Below are 18,230 nucleotides of genomic sequence, written 5' to 3' on the forward strand. Positions count from 1 at the left end.
ACTTTTTAATTCTACTAATATATTGACTTTTAATTATAGTTTCTAAATATCTGAAGGACATTTCCCTTTATTTCCTCCCAGAGTGATCTTTAAGCTACATTTAGGGAGCTTCTTTTAAAAACTCTTTTTCTCTTCTTATTATACATAACCTTCATAAATTTTATACTTTTAAATTAGCCTTCTAACCTTCTTTTTATGTTCTTTAAAATGTATTTTTACTCTAATATTCTTTCTTTCTGTCATTAACTTGTATATACCTTCAGTTATTAATTCTCCAATGATAATTAAAAGTAAGCAGCCAGCATTTTCTAGATTGACATTTATCAATATACCTTTTGTAATTATTTTAAAAGACTAAATTAAATTTGAACCGGTTTTTATATTAAAAATTTGGTTCAGACTACAGAATTAATCCTCTTTTTTAATTAGACCATATTAAATATTATATCTTAGGTTGAAATTTTACCACACAGACTACAATATATTTTGAACTACGAAATTTTCCAGAGAAAATATAAGAATTATTTTTCTCAAAATGAATTTTTAAACTTTATGCATTTTGTTATTACAGCTATATAATTTCTTCTAACTTAATTTGAACTTTAAACCTTTAGAAACCTCAAATTTTAGGTGGAAAGTTAAATACTTAGCATTTCCCAGATTAGTAATATATTTATACTAGAGGCCCAGTGCACAAAATTCATGCATGGGAGGTGGTCCCCTCAGCCTAGCCTGCACCCTCTCTAATCCAGGACCCCTCGGGGGATGTCCGACATCCCTCTCACAATCCAGGACCACTGACTCCTAATTGCTCACCTGCCTGTCTGCCTGATCACCCCTAACTGCCCCCATGCCAGCCTAGTCACCCCCAACTGCCCCCCTGCCAACCTGGTCCCCCTTTAGTGCCCCCCCACCAGCCTGGTCGCCCCAAATTGCCCCTCCACTAGCCTGGTTGCCTCTTACTACCCCCCCTGCTGGCCTGGTTGCCACCAACTTGCCCCCTGCCAGCCTGGTGGCCCCTCACTGCCCCCCTCTGTCAACCTGTTCACCCATCACTGCCCCCCCATGCCAGCCTCTGTGGGCCAGGTTGTCCCAAGCAGCCTTCTGATCAGTTGTTTGGTCGCACCTCACTAAATCCCCTGCTGGCCTGGTCACCCCATGCAGCTTGCTGTTCGGTCATTTGGTCGCCCCTCACTGCCCCCCCCCCCCGCCAGCCTGTTCACCCTAAACTGCCCCCCCTGTGGGCCTGGTCACCTCATGCAGCCTGATGTTCAGTCGTTTGGTTGCCCCTCACTAACCATCCTGCTGGTCTGGTCGCCCCACCAGGCTGCTTGTTCAGTTATTTGGTCGTCCCTCACTAACCTCCCTGCAGGCCAGTTATTTGGTCGTCCCACGCAGCCTGTTCAGTCATCCATTCAGTTGCATTGGTTGCTTAGGCTTTTATTATAATAGACTAGAGGCCCGTTGCAGGAAGATTCCTGCAATGGGGCTTATTGCTGTGGTCACCGCCCCACCTGCTTCCCTCCCTTCTCCACCAGCCTGCCTGCTTCCCTCCATTCTCCCCGCCCCCCTGCTTCCCTCCCTTCTCCGCCAGTCCACCTGCTTTCTTCCCTTCTCCCCTGCCCCACTTGCTTGCTTCTCCGCAGCTTTTCTCCCTTCTGCATCGCTTGGCTTCTTTTTACGCTGTCTTCAGTCTTCGCTCTGGCCTGGATATGCAAATTAACTGCCATCTTGGTTGGGTTAACTTGCATAGTATCCCTGATGTCTGGTGGGCATGGCTTGTGGGCATAGCGAAGGTACGGTCAATTTGCATGTTTCTCTTTTATTAGATAGGATATATTTCAAATATAATACAAGGCATATTTAATTAATAAATTCAATTCTGTCCTCTAGATTTTTCACATGAGGCAAATTTAGATTAATGTTTCAATATTTTTGTCATTTTTAAAATACCTAGATATTTACTAATTTTTATTATTTAATCCAGCAATATTCTAAAGTTTTAAGTTACCAAAGACTTTGGAAAACTATATATGAGGCTGGTGCAAAAGGCAGGGGGAGGACGAAGTGGGACCGCTTGAATTTTAAAACTACCACATTCTTCCTTAGGATACACCTAAGGTTGCTGCTGCTGTTGGCTTCTCTGCTTTTATAGGGAGAAGAGCAACTGGCCCTTTTTCATTAATGTATTATTACTGAAACGCTTCACCACAAATTCTTTATTTTAGTTATTTATTTATGTTTTAACAACTTTGAGATTTTAAAGCCAATGACTATCTAAGGCATTTTCTATTGGCAATTTTTGTAGCAGAGATAACTTATTAACTTTTACTGGCTTTTATGTTAAAGTATTATTTTATTTTTATTTTATGAAAATAGGAGTGCCTCCAAGATTTGGGAAGCAACCTTGCATTGCAGTACATTATTATTCAAAAATTACCATTATTATGGAAATATTAATCCTATTGCCTAAATACAGTCTGTATATTTTCTTGTGTTATTTTTGACATCTTTTAAAGAAAAAACAATCAGGTTTATTTTATAGCATCCGTGAAGAGATTGGGGCTCCCAAGAGCCACCCAAAATTGGGTGGAGCGCCTTTCTCTTAAGCTAGCCTTTCTCTTCACCAGTACAGAAATTCCAGATGTATCACCAAATTCTGAGAAATATCTTATTTGTCTAAATTTAAAATGAAGGACTGGGAAATAAAAACATGGCAAAAATGAGACTTTTAATGACACTCTTGGGAGTGGGCGTCCATTTTACAGGATTTCCAAAAGATCTAGTAATATTTTAATTACTTCCCTTTGTCTAGGGAATTTTAATCTGCATTGATTAAATCAGGAGGTGAAATGCTCGCACCTTTCCCTTTAGCACCACCTTGTGTCCTTTTTTGTTGCCTACATTTTTTTTAAATGTCCTTTTTTGCACATAATTTAGCTGATTCTGCACATCACTGCTTATTATTTAATTTGGGAAATGTGGGTCCGCTACCTGGATAATAGGAAAAGCAAGTCTCTCCTCCACTGTCATGTCCTTTAATCCCTCTTGGATAGCTCTTTGCATGGGTGATTCTATTAACAGTGAATTAAATGTTTCAGGATTAGGACATGGAGGTGGAGGGGGCCGTGAAGGCCATTCCTCAAATTTTTCTTTTTGCTCCTCTTTAGGAACAGAGGGTGCAAGGGGAGGAGGTTTATCCTCTTCCATCTCTCTAAAAGGCTCTATCAAATGCAATACCATGTTCCACAAGGAGAAACAATTTGGAGGCAAATTTTTCCCCTCCTGCTGAGCTTTTTTCAAGCTCTGACCCACTCTTTCCCAACATTCAACATCTAATATACCTTCTTCAGGAAACCAGGGATTATCTTCTATAATAACATGCAAAAAACTGTAAGAGAATACCTTCTGACACTTTAATTCCTTTATCATTGAGCATGCAAACCAAAAGTCTACAATAAAGTTTCTCACTTTTTAACCAATTTCTGCCCCATTAGCCTGGCTAAAAAAGATGTTCCCACCCTACTTACAGATCGTGACTTCTGCAGCTGGCCATGGCCTTTGCACATGGTGAATTTACCCACCTACCCAGTGAATTCTTTTTCCCCACCTTGCCAAAAAACTTCGTTTTTTGCTCTAGGTGAATCTTCTTTTCTAGACATCCCTTGTCAAGGTGCCAGAAGTGAGATGCCACGTCCTGAGTGGCTTAGGGTTTGGGATCTGGAGAAGGGCTATGGGGAAATAATGAGATGAGAAAAGAAATAATAATTTGGAATTAATGGGGGTCCAGGTGGAGAGTCCAACTCAAGGGGAAGGACTTCGCTGGTGCCCAGGCCTTGTCAACCTTTTATTCAATTTTGGATACACATGTTGCCCTTAGTCAGGCAGGCAATTCCAGTAACAGACAGTCTATCTTTAAGGACAGTAAATATTAGTAAAGATTTACTTTGAGACTATTTGGTCAGGAAGTTGTTTGAGCCACCATTGTATCAACTAAACAATCAGTGCATAGCTTTGGCCCTTGCCAGAGCTCAAGGTTCACCAGCATTCCGGGCTCCTTGTTTACACTTTTCTGATAGTGAAGACAATGGGTAGCTTCCGACATTGCCCACCTTTTCCCCTAGAAGTTGCAAGACTTCAATAGACTCCAAAGTTCCAAAATAGTTTCATCAGAAAGATCATTCCAGTGCAATTGTTGTCTAGATGGGGAGACGTGGTGCTTCCTATTCTGCCATCTTCCCCAAATCCTCTATCGTTGGTGAGTTTTTGAACAGAGTTCTTCTATGTCTATAACTTACTCTGGATGCCCCAGAAACAATAGGGTGAGTACAAGGGAACCTGATAGTTGGCTACACCAATCATACAGGTGAGGTTTAGTCATGTTTGACCACTACAGAGTTGTCTGAATATATTTTGAATATATTTTGAAAGTAGAGCTGCAAGAACTTGTCACTGAATTAGAGACATTTATGGGGAGGAAATAAATGTAGGAAATGCTTATTCGCTCTGATATTCCCTGTCTTTTTTTATTATGATATTTTAACTACTATTTTTGGCCAGGGCCATTGGTATTACAGACTCAGTCCAATTCTTTGAGCTGCATTGTCATGATTTGTTTGTACCACATTTTCTCATGGATGAAGCTTCTTACTACCTTTTTCAATGGACCTAAAAACTTCCATTTTTACTACAAAGAGGAAAGCCATTTGCTACTTCCCAACTGAGGATGACTCAAAAATAATAGCTGATGCGTTTGCACAAATAGCTTTATTTGGACATACACACACCACCTGAAAGAATAAGTACAGTCTATGGCAGCTCTCCTGAACTCCTCTGCTAGCATCAGACTTTCCAAAATTTTAGCGAGTGTTTTCAATTGTATTATTCTGAAATTAGTATTTCTTCCTAAAAAGGATTTGGCTTACACTCTTAAAGAGTGACAACAAAAAGCATTACTCATCTGCATACTCTCATCACTCATCACTCTCTGGTACTCTCTACCCGGGGAGGGAGGAGTTTACCCTTGAAGACCAGAAAATATCTTTGAGATCCTTTGAATCAATAAAAGGCATTGTGAGGGGGGAGGAATGCCTCTCATGTGACAGCCATTTTAGGTGCTATAGTTGTAATTAGTATTGTCTTCAGACTCCTAAAAGTGAAGTTCAGCCAACAGTGTAGATCATGGAACACTTTCGTTGGTAAGCCCCCTTTCAAGGGTGTTAAATGTCTCGCCTGGCACTTAGTTTTATTTAGCTAACTTTTCAGCCTGTTTTAACATGTGGAACCTCCTGAAACATGAGCCAGAGAGCCTACAAATCTAGCTCCATTTCATTCTGGTCTGTCACTTTGGTGTTAGCATTTTCCTCACTCTTGTTTCTAGTTTGAGTTATGAAACCATTTCAATTCAGTTTTAATAACCTCCCTGGCATGGCAAGCTCCACTAGAGCTGCCAAATTTAATACGTTGACTTCCTGTAATGAGGGCAGCAGCTTTGGCCAGGGGACGAGAGGTGGACTTTCTATAAACGCATCCGTTTTCCATTACAGCCTGTTCAGATTTGGTAGCAGACTGTCAGGTGCAGCTGCTTTCCTCTTCTATACACAATGACTTTGACTTTGGTTTCTGAGTTTCCTCATCTCCTGACTCACCCATGATCCTCTGACTAAATAAATCACCTAGTGATGGATATAGGTCCCAGGTCTGGGTACATGTGAGAGAGCTTAGCTCCACCCTGCAGGACAAAACTCTGGTCAGTGACTTCCACATGTGTTTGTGAAGGCCTCCACGACCACCCTGGAAACAGATGTTCTGATACAGAGAGAAGCTGTCCTTGTGGAATGAAAGCAGGATTCTGTTCTGCAAATGGAGCCCCACGTAGCTGCAGCCATGCTGCGGACGGTGTCAGAGCTCTCCCCCGCCCCCCCCCCCCCCCGCCACCCCCCCAGTCATTCCTGTGCCACCAAAAAAAAAAAAAAAGCCAAAATGCCAGGGCAGGAGTCCAGGTCCCAATTGTTCATTCATCCTTTGCTTAGAATTTGTGTTTATTTAAGACATGAACACATCCATCTCATTGGATGGAGGATATGAACATTTTCATTTCTTATTCAATAGACCATAGATTTTATGGGCTGGTTTACAATATGGAGACTCCCAGCTTTACGCATAAGATTCCAAATTTATAAACAGAAAAGTTAAGGCAGTAAACAGTTACTTGCATTATAAAAATAAAAAATAAAATAAATAAAATAAAGAGTGGCCATAAGAAACTTTACATAGCTTTACTGTATTAGGGCAATAATATACTATAATTTGTTTATTCAAATAAGGTCAGCTGTTCCTATAACAAGAGTAGTTGGTAGAAAAATAGGTCAGGGACAGAGCCAAAAGGCTGCCCCAAATGGGTATATAAATTCCCATGTGGGAATTTCCTTTGGAACCTCAGCTTAATCTTAATAAATTTCCACTAAAATTCTCTAGGACAATTAAATAGTGGGAGTGGAGGGTAAAGTTGCCTTGGGTTTTAGCTGCTTCTCACCACACATAGGTGCTTGTAGCCTCTGGAGCAGAAACCTCTCAGACTGTGGAGAGAGAGGCAGCCATCTGGGCATCTCATCACTTGGCAGGTCTCAATTCTTTTTTTTTTTTTCTTTCTTTCTTTTTTCTTTTTTTTTTTTTTTTTTGCCACCACAGGTAGTGGGTAACACCTCTGGGTGACTTATTTCCATGGACATAGACTGCAGGCTGCTGCATCAATAATTTAGATAAAATGGACCATAAGTGAGGTGCAATTTTGCAGGTGATGCTGAAAACTCACCACTGTCTCCCCTGCTCAGGAAAGTGCATTAGAATGCAAAGGAACAAAGAAAAAGAGATAACTTGGAATGCCCTCTAATTATTTTTAAGTGTATTATCCATAAACTTTGGCATCCTCTAACACTTTTAAGTAACAGTTTGTTTGTTATAAACCTTCCCCCTGAGATCAGCTGGTGCAACGTGCTATTGTGAGGCTAAGGAGTGGCGGGGCGGGGGGGGGGGGGGGGGGGAAGGCAGGGAGGGGATGGTTTCCCTGTCCTCTGACCAGCCAGAGTCCAAAAGGCAGGGGCTAGGGGATGCAGCTGCAGAAGGGCGTAGAAGGGAAAGACTCTTGCAGAACCTTGAAGTACCCCTCTCATGCTTTTGAGCCAGATCCTTTGCTTCAGGCTGCCCCGTTGCAAGTAGATGCCCATCACTCTGACCCTGCTAGCTGTTTTTGCTTCATTTTGTGTGTGTTTTCTTTTTCTGTTAGTGGTAGTCTTCAAATAGGGCTTTCCATATTTCTGAAACATCACAGAACCTTCTAATTAGCAACCTTTGGCCATGAGAAGTTGCAGTTGGTTCTATATGTCTCAAAATAGCAAGTTTGTTTGGTCTTTTGCAAATATTTTAAAACCCAAAGTTTGATTTAAAGACATAGCCTTAATTTATTGGTACAAAGTTAAAGGAGCACAAGTTCTTTTATAATATTAAAAATTATTTTTAAATTTACCCAAAATATTCACTGAACTAATTGTTTTCCTTCTGAGAAAAAAGAAAATATGATAGTAACAAAAAGGGGCCTTAAAAATTAAAATATCTGTTGTTATTTCAGTTTTTCCCCTTCCCACCCCACTGAGGCCCCCTACAGAATTCAGCTTCCTTAAAACGGGGGTCTATTCTGGAACTGGTGTCAAGTATGGGGGTGGCTGCATTGATTCATCAAACCTATGTGTTCTTAGAACAAAGGGAAAAGAAGAATGACCTCCTCATTTAGGGAGTGTCCTCAAGCAAGAAGAGAGGATGGGGACACAAGGGTTTCCAAAGCTGGCTTTGCAGAGTCCCCTGGTGAGTGTGGAGTAAAACATGGAGAGAAGGGAGCTGCTATAGATTGAATGTCTGTGTCCTCATCCCCCCAAATCCATATATTGAAGTTTTAACACCCAATGGGATAGTATTTGGAGGTAATTAGGGTTAGATGAGGTCATGAGGGAAGAGCCCCATGATGGGTGAGTGTCCTTATAAGAAGACAAAGAGACCAGAGCCCTTTCTCTCGACCAGATACCGTACGAAGCCAGTCTTGTGCAAACCTGGAAGAGGGCTTTCACCAGGCGCTGATTCTGCTGGACTCTGATCTTGGGCTTCCCACACTCCAGAACTATGAGAAATAAATGTCTCTTATATAAACCATCAGTCTACGGTCATTCATTCCAGCAGCCTGAGCTGACTGAGACAGGGGGAGAAAAACCGATCCAAGTTTTATCCTCCAACTAGAGAAGCTCCACTTTCAGAAAAAGAGAAATTATCTCATTTTATTAAAACAACCAGTGTGTGTGTGCATAGACATTCTCCAGGCTTATGATTTTATATTAATGCTCTTATTATCATTTAATGCCAAGTTCAATTTAAAAGTTGGGGGGAAATTATTACATTCTAACATATTGCCAAAATTTCCTGTCTCCTAATGTTGCTGTTACAGCAGAGGAGGGAGCAGAGAAACATAACTGGATTTTTAAAAATATAAATAATGAAAAATATAATCCTACTAGAGGCCCAGTGTATGAAATTTGTGCACGGGGGGGTGGGGGGTGTTTTTCAGCCCAGCCTGCACCCTCTCCAATCTGGGACCCCTCAGGGGATGTCCAACTGCTGGTTTAGGGGCATTAACTCCAGCCATTAGGAAAATCACACGGAGTGTCCTTGACATAAAAACAGTGCGGTTTTATGATTTTTAATAATAATGGCCATTCCTTTAAATAATATCTGCTTACATACAATACAGCTGGTACTATGTGAATTCAGAATGCTAATATCACAAAATCATAGAAGTTTGTAGTGGAAATAACCTTGAATTGTCTAGTCCAAACTTTTATAAACATTGGAATTCCCTTTTCAAAGATTTTGCATGTTTTTTGTCCTAAGAAGCTTAACCAACTTTTGAGGCAATCCATTTTCTGTGAAAGGACTGGGGGACTCCCTTGCCTGCCACCCCCCGGCTGGGCTGACAGGACTGGGGGACTCCCGCGGCAGGCACACAGCGTGGCCCAGGACTGGGGGACTCTGGTGGGGCTGAGGGGACTGGGCACCGCCATCTTGTGGCTATGGGTGCCGCCATCTTTTTGACCACATGACAGTCAATTTGCATATTCCCTCTTTATTAGATAGGATCTCTCTTTTTTTTTTTTTTTGGTATGGAAAACTGCACTTGGTATTGTGAAATCAAGTGATATATACCTCCAGGGACTCTTCCAGAAAGAGTTACTCAGTAAGGGGAAATTCATCATTAGTGCATTTAGAAATTACTGCTTTGTTGCATGTTTGTTTGTTTTTTTAGATGACCAGATGCAAATGATCATCCATAGTCATGTAAACTCGAGAACGTATAAGTCAATGAATGTATTTAGAAACATGTATTCCTCTCCTGCCAAAAACTCTCCCTTTACATGAATGACAGCTGTGTCCTTGATTTGAGTAACTGCTTCTCCTAATCAAACAAAACTCAAGCTAACAGACCCATCCATTTTATTAACATAGACCTGTAATAGAATTGAAGATGTGTTTGAAAACTTGATTGTTAATGATGCCTGTTAGATAAACAGTATAGCATATAATCATAAATTTGGATTACTATGGCATGCAGTATTATCATTTTGAAAAAAATATGAATTTGATTTTTCTTATGGTAGACATTGTTTAGAGCAAAATCTATCATGGTGTGAGTCCCTCAAAATTCATCTATTCTATTAACTGAGGAGATCTGGCTTTTATAATAAAAATGGTACCTTGTAATACAAAACCTGTGCCCCATAACCTTTTGTTTCTGTCATTTTGGCACCAAGAGTAAGAGGCTCAAAGATGCAGGGGGAGGATGGTAAAAACATGTGCTTTGGAATTTGACTTGCCCAGATTCAAATCCCAACTCTTAACAGAGTCAGTCATCTGGACAAGTTATGCAGCTGCTCTGAGTCTTGTTTTCCTCCTTTGTAAAATGAAAACAAAACTACCCATCTCAAAAGGTCAAATGAGATATGGAAATTATCCAGCGTAAAAATACCTTTCCCATAGCAGATACTCACATATATTGGATTTCTTCTTTCCTTCTTTTTGTGCAGTCAGTCCAAGAGAGGATGTGTTAACTTCTCAGGGGTTAAAAAAAGGAATCTTGAGGGATTCAGCAAGGTTTCCCTTTTGCTGTTTTCTGCATGGTCCAGAATGCAAGGTGAGTACTTGGAGAAATAGTCAGGCATGTCCAGGTAGGATATTAATGGTAGGGACTGCATGGCAGTTGCTCCAAATACTAGTAGCTCCCATTTACTAACAACAATTTGTGTTTCCCATCATCAGGTTTTGCTGATGTGTATGTGGTGCCTGGGTGTTTACCTGCTTGGCAATTGCAGTGATAAAACCTTTAGTTGAAAATCCTTTTAAGGTTTTTTGTTTGTTTGTTTGTTGTTGTTTTGAGATGAAGAAGGGAAAAATCAGTTTACTTGTTCTTTCAGTTAAAAAAAAAGTATTTTAAAAATTGATGGGAGCATTGAAATTGGCTTAGAATTATCAAGTAATTTCACTCTGTTTTAAATATTATGTTTCCTGATGAAATTTCATTGAAAATGATTTCCATGGCCCCAAAGAATTTGTAAACTGGCCTAGTGAACTTTGTATTAGATTGAGTTCTGTCACTCATTTTCTACAGGATGCTCTACAGCTGTATGTCACTTTCTTCACTTGGAACAAGGAAATGTATTTGGGGCACAATAGATTTTTTTTTAAGTCTAAAGCAGTATATACATCACAGAGATTATCTGAACACCCCAAGTTCACTTTGTCCCCAATAGAAGGTTTGATGCTGTTTAAATGATTTCAATATCATAATTGTCTTGATGCCCATCTCAAAAGTGAAATGAATTCATTCAGTGGACATTGTTTTGTTTGCTTAGGCTTTTTGAACATTAGGTATTAAGATGTTTCCCTGCCCGCTGTCATGGCTCAGTGGATGAGTGTTGACCTATGAACCAGGAGGTCATAGTCAGGGCATGTGCCCGGGTTGTGGGCTCTATCCCCAGGGTGGGGTGTGCAGGAGGCAGCCTATCAATGATTTTCTCTCATCATTAATGTTTCTAACTCTCTCTCCCTCTCCCTTTCTCTCTGAAATAAATAAAAAATATATATATTTAAAAAAGAAGTTTACTTGTTCTTTCAGTTTTAAAAAAAATCTATTTTTGTATAAATTTGTTTCCAATCAATTTCAAAAAAAATTGTTTCATGGACCATTCCCAAGAATAACCAGAAAAAAAATTAACCTCCCATTCCAACTAATCAGTATTTCTTGTAAGTTCATCAATCCAATTAAACTGAAGGTGAAAACCACCTCTAAGTTAGTGTGTGGGACACTGCTTTTTAGCATACACAATGTGCAAACTCATACTGTGAAAACATGTATCTAAATATTCTCACTACAAGAAATATTTGTCTGAACAGTGCTTTATAATTCATCAGCATGCTTGTGAGAATTCAAAAAGCATTGTGTAATAAACATAAATATTTATTTACTTAATAAATGAAATGTAAGTAACAAGTATTGATTTAAAAGCTAACATTAATTGCCAATGGAAACTTAATCTTGGGCTATTAGTTTACCATGACATCTAGGAGTCGTGCTTAAAATTTCAAAGAATTGTAACATATTACACTCAATTTAGAAAAAGCAAATAGTGACCATTTTAATTGCAAGCTTTAGTCTTGCTCATAATGCATAGCTCTTACCAAATGCTAGCATATCATGCGATAACTTTTCTAGTTTTGAAAAAATGGTAGATGAATATAGTTTACAACAGGTTGTATAGAAGCTGGATTTAGAGCTGAAACAATTGTGGGAAGTTACAATTTGTGACATTTATATTTTTGTTAAAGTTAGGATTTGGTTCAGGAAAAAATTTTTAACCAATTGGGCTGAAGTGAGTTCCAGTCTATGTTGGGAAGAGGAGATAAGGAGGAAGGAAAATCACTTCCCCATGTCCTTCACTCCCAGCTCCTTCCTGCCCCAGCCCACAAAGGGACTCTCACACTCTCTGCCCATTTGGGGGCCTCCTGAATGTTTTCCATCACACAGGAGTCATTAATCTGATTGGTCAGTTTGAAATTTATCAGAGCACATTTTCAGGGAGCAAGATCTGCAAAGGGCCACCTCCTGCTGCTGTCCCTGTGCCCAGGTGGCCGTTAGCCGCCAGGCCTGCCCAGCAGGAGCACACACAGTTCCTCCCCCCCCTCTCTCTAGGACACCTCACAGTACAGAATCCAGGATTTAGATCTGAGGTGAGAAGACTCACATTTGCTTTGGTCGCTTTTTTTTCTATCCAGTGTCCCTGAAGTCTTGCCTTTTCTAGTTTTTAGCTTTTTATTAAGAAGTTGATATGTTTCATTTGTCTAGTTATTATTTGCTCTGTCAGAACTAGAGTGGGGAAGAGAGGCAAATAATAGGGGGTATTTGAGGGGAGCAGGGACATAGAGGCTTAGGAGTTTTCTTTAGTTCTCAGAAGAAAGAAAAAAATGAAAAACAAGATTACGCATGCCAAGGAGGGATCTCCTGGAAGGATACTTTCTCTTCCCTCCTCCCCGCTCTCCTGCCCTAGCCACCTGCTGCTGTCTCTGGGAAGACTTTCTGGAGGTGACAATTGACAGAAATGGAGCTGTTTTAGTGCCTGAACCATTGTATACTCAGAGACAAAAGCAAGTGACCAGGGAATGAATAACTAGGAAACATAAATTGAAAAGAACACTTTATTTTCAACGTAACATTTTTTCTGATTTGATGTGTAAATGCACATTTATATTTGGGAAATAGAGAAAAGCATAAAAAGGAAGACAATATCTGCGTCCTACCAACCAGGAATAGTGATTTATCCTTCTGTTTCTGAGCTCCCTTCGCCACCTCCAAGCTGTTGGCTGCCCCACCTGGTTCTGGTTAGACTCAGCTGCTGGTCGGAGTACAGGTGTTAAAGACCTCATTAGCACAGTTTTGCTACTCACTTGGAGAATTAAATACACTCCAGTGACTCTTAAGTTCTCCCAGCACAATCCCTTTCTCCAGATGGCAAGTTCAGAGTTTTAGAAGTTTGTGCATTGCTGCTGCCTTCCCTGTGAGCTGTTCTGATTTGTCTTTCAAAAAGGACATATACGACTACACTGTGTTAGGCCCAGCTGTTCCCGATTTCGTTGCTTCAGGTTACTTCCACACAGTGTATTATCTGTTTCATTTTTTAAGTACAGTATATTATAACTGTTCTATTTTATTACTGTTGTTAATCACTTACTGTGCCTAATTTAAAACTAAACTTTATCATAGATACCAGTACCTATATATTGGAGAAACATAGTACATGTAGGGTTCAGCACTATCTGTGGTTTTAGGCATTTATTGGGGTCTTGAAATATATCCCCCACAGATAAGAGTATACCACTTCACAGATAATGCATGGATTTTTAAAAGTGTTCTCTCTCTCTCTTTTTTTTAATGCCTTCACCTTTTTCACCCAACAACCCCATCCTCTCCCCTCGGACAGCTGTCAGCCTGTTCTCTGTATTGGACAAAATAAACTAAGAAACAAAATAGAAACAGAATTATAGATACAGAGAACATGTTTCATTTTATTTGTGGGGCAGGGAGGTACTATCATTCTTTTCCTCAAATAAATGTAGAAACAAAACAAGAAGCAAAGGATTTATCCCATTTTTTCTCAACTCCATTCTAAATTGTCTAAGGAAAATAGGTCCCCACAAGATAGAGAGTTGTTTAACTTCTTATATCATACTAGAGGCCCGGTGCATGAAATCGTGCATGGGGGGGGGTCTCTTAGCCCAGCCTGCACCCTCTCCAATCCGGGACCCCTCGGGGAATGTCCAACTGCCTCCTTGCAATCTGGGACTACTGGCTCTTAACCGTTCACCTGCCTGACTGCCTGATCACCCCTAACCACCTCTGCCTGCCTGCCTGATCACTCCTAACTGCTCCCCTGCTGACCTGATCGCCCCTAAACCTCCTCTGCCTTGCCCTGCACCTGGAACCTAGGATTCCCTCCTCCAGCCGGTTGCAGGCACTTGGGACCCAAGCTTCCCTCCTTCTGGCCAGTCGCAGGTACCCAGGACCCAGGCCAGCTTCACCTGTGCCGGCCACAGCTGCAGGGGACCATGGGCGGATGGCTTTGCCTGGGCCACAGCCACAGGCGCTAGTGCCTGGGACCACAGGGTGTGTGGCTTGTCCCTCTCCTGGGCTGCAGGTGCTGGGGCAGTTGCTGGCGCCCAGGACCACGGGGCGTGTGGCTTGTCCCTCTCCCAGTCCTCAGCCCAGCTCTGGCACATGGGACTGCTGGGTGGGCAGCTTATTCCTCTCCCAGGCCGCAGCCTGGCTGGTCCCTATTCCTCTCTTGAGAGCTCATTTGTGCCTGGCTGGTCTGCATTTCTCTCTCCCCATTGTTGAGTGTCTGAGCCTTTACAGAGTGACAGCATGATGACCATTTGCATATTAGCTCATTATTATATAGGATTGCTGGCTAAAATGCTATACACTACATGACACTACATTTCTAATCTACATTAATAAAAGAGAAACATGCAAATTGACCATCCCTCCACTATGCCCACCAGCCAATCAGAAGTGAGTATGCAAATTAACCCAACAAAGCTGGCTGTGGCCCCAGAGCTGGAGCAGCATAAGGCTTGGGTTGCCCTCAGTGACAGAGGAAGCCAAGCTTCCCACCCACCCTGGCCTCTGCTCAAGGAGTGGCAAAATAAAAAAAAAAAAATGGAGGGGCTGGGAGCCCTGGCCTCTGCTCAAGGAGTGGCTGGGGGCCTGGGTCGCCGGGGGGCGTGGCCAGCCTGAAAATGACCCTCAGCCCCTTACCCAGGCTGGCCACACCCCCATGAGGTGAGGGTCCCCGCTTGGGGCCTTGGCCAGCATGCAAACAGCCATCAGCCCCTCACCCAGGCTGGCCACGCCTCCATAGAGTAAGAGTCCCCACTGGGGGCCGTGGCCAGCCTGCAAACAGCCATAAGCCCCTCACCCAGGCTGGCCAGGCACCCCAGCGGGAACCCCTACCCTGAAAGGGCTTTGGCCAGCTTAAAAACAGCCCTCAGCCCCTCCCCCAGGCTGGCCACACACCCCCAATGGGGACCCTCACCCCATGAGGGTGTGGCCAGCCTGCAAACCACCACAGGCCCCTCGCCCAGGCTGCCTGACACCCCAAGGGAACCTCCACCCTGATCCGGGACATCCTTCAGGGCAAACTAGCCGGCCCCCACCAGTGCACTAGGCCTCTACCTATACTAATAAAAGGGTAATATGCTAATTAGAATGGGAAACCTTCCAGGAGACCTTCCAGATGTTCTTCTGGACAAAGCCATGGTGGCGGGGCCAAGGTAGAGGCGGTTAGAGGCCAAGAGGGGAGGGCAGTTGTGGGTTATCAGGCCAGGATGGGACAGTAGTTGTGGGTGATCAGGCCAGTGGGGGGGCATTAGGGGTGATCAGGCTGGTGGGGGGGGCAGTTGGGGGTGAGCAGACCAGCAGGGGGGCCAGTTGGGATGAGCAGGCTGTTAGTGGGGGTCAGTTGGCGTTGATCAGGACAGCGGGGGGGGGGGCAGTTTGGAGTGAGCAGGCCAGCAGGGGGGTAGTTGGGGGGGAGCAGGCCAGTTGGGAGGGAAGGTGAGGGTGAGCATGCCAGCAGGCCAGCAGGCAGTTGGGGGCAAGCAGGCTGGCAGGGGGGGCAGTTGGGGGCAAGCACACTGGCATGGGGGGCAGTTGGGGGTGATCAGGCTGGTGGGGGGGCATTTGGGGGCAAGCAGACTGGCAGGCAGAGTGGTTAGGGGCAATCAGGCAGGCAGGCAGGTGAGCGGTTAGGAGCCAGCAGTCCTGGATTGCAAGAGGGATGTCTGACTACCAGTTTAGGCCCGATCCCTGTAAACCGGCAGTAGGACATCCTTTGAAGGGTTCCAGATTGGAGAGGGTGCAGGCCGGGGTGAGTGACATCCCCCCCCCATGCATGAATTTCATGCACTGGGCCACTAGTCCTATATAATAAAAGGTTAATATGCAAATAGACCAAACAGCAAAACAACCGAACTGAACAACTGGTCACTATGACATGCACTGACCACTAGGGGGCACACGTAGAACATGGCAGGCATCAGCCACGGTGGGGTGGTAGAGCAGGTGAGCAGGAGCGCCAGACCAAGACGGGTGCCAGTCGCTGTCATTGGGGCGAGCCTCTGGTGGTTACTGAAAATTCTTTGCTCCTGAGTGCCGTGGTTCCACCTGGTGCTCACACCTGCTGCCAGCACTGGCCCTGCTTGCACCTGCTGTCAGCGCCTGGCGCTGGCCCTGATCGCCCAGCACCATCAGTGGGTGCGAGCGGTGGCTGCTGGCCCCAATTACCCCTCAGTGCTTCTCCACCTCCCCCTGCTCCTGAGATGCCATCCGGGCAGCAGCCGCCAATTACACCCACTGCTGGCGCCGGCCCCAATCGCTGCGCGCTATCAGCAGGTGCAAGAGGGTCCGGCACCGTTAGTGCATGGGAGCAGTGGGGCGGGAGTGGGGCGGGAGTGGGGCTGCTGGTAGACAGAGGAATAGGGGCTGTGGTGGGAGGGGGTGGGCAGGGTCGCGGAGGATGAGCTGAGACCCGCCCCTGTGCCCACCGCAGCCTCGCGGCCCACAGGTCCTTTCAAGGTGCACAAATTCGTGCACTGGGCCCCTAGTTGTTAAATAGTAAGACACACAAAAGCCAGAATCCTGGGTATGGTATTGGGCCTATGGTGCTTCAGCATGCATGTGACCACAGGTGGGGTGACCATGTTTTTTTCTCATAAAATCAGGATGAGATCTTAATAACACAGTTCAGGTAACAGAAAATAAATTTTTTTCCAAAAATGTACAGTTGATCTTTGAACAATGAAGAGTTTAGGGGCACAGACCCACTGCCCAGTTGAAAATTTGTGTATGTTTGGCTCCCACAAAATTTAACTACTAATAACCTACTGTGGACCAGAAGCCTATGGATAACATACACAGTTGATTAACATATTTTGTATATTATATACCATATGTAATAAATATTATATTCTTATAATAGAAAAAGCTAGAGAAAATGTTATTAAGGAAATCATAAAGAAGAGGAAATACATTTACAGTACTGTACATACTTATTGAAAAACTAGAGGCCTGGTGCACGAAATTCATGCACAGAGGGGGGAGTTCCTCAGCCCAGCCTGCACACTCTCCAATCTGGGACCCCTTGGGGGATGTCCGACTGCCGGTTTTGTTTAAACTCTCACAATCCAGGACCGCTGGCTCCTAACTGCTCACCTGCCTGCCTGCCTGCCTGATTGCCCCTAACTCCTCTGCCTGCTGGCCTGATTGCCCCTACCTTGCCCCCCTGCCAGCTTGATCACCCCTACCTTGCCCCCTGCCGGACTGATCGCCCCTAACTGCCTCTGCCTCAGCCCCCAGTCTGGCCTCCCTCTGCGAGAGGTGACCTGGTGGATCAGGGAAGGCACCGCCCCCATTACTTCGCTGCTGCTGTCACTGCAAACCTGAGCCTCAGCCCTTCGCAGCTGCCCATGGCTGCCTGAGCCTTGGCCCTCGCAGCCACTGCAGCTTTGTGTGGAAGGACATCCGGAAGACGTCCACTCTAATTAGCATATTACCCTTTTATTAGTATAGATTTGGGGACCATTACAACCACGCAGAACTTAAAGAAAATACATGGCCCTGGCCAGTTTGGCTTAATGGAGAGAGCATCAGCCTGTGGACTGGAGGGTCCCAGGTTGGATTCTGGTCAGGGGCACATGCCTGGGTTGCAGGCTCGATCCCCAGTAGGGGGCCTGTGGGAGGCAGCTGATCAGTGATTCTTATCATTGATGTTTCTATTTCTCTCTCCCTCTCCCTTTCTCTCTGAAATCAATAAAAACATATTTTTTTTAAAAAGAAAACACATGATCTTCACTTTGGGCTTTGTCATTTTACAATATCCTTTGTGCAGTATTTTAACTTCCTTCCACTTTCCTTTACCCTTAAAATGCAATCTATTTTGGGGAAGGTGATCAGGAAAGTGATTCTAGTGAGTAGAATTTTTTTGGAGGGGATGGGGTCGTGAAGATATTTAAAAATTGAGCATGGTGATGGTTGTACCACTCTGAATTTACTTTAAAAAACCAGTTCATTGTACACTTTA

This window comes from Cnephaeus nilssonii (genome assembly GCF_951640355.1).
Source record: "Cnephaeus nilssonii genome assembly, chromosome: 8".
Taxonomy (NCBI): domain Eukaryota; kingdom Metazoa; phylum Chordata; class Mammalia; order Chiroptera; family Vespertilionidae; genus Cnephaeus; species Cnephaeus nilssonii.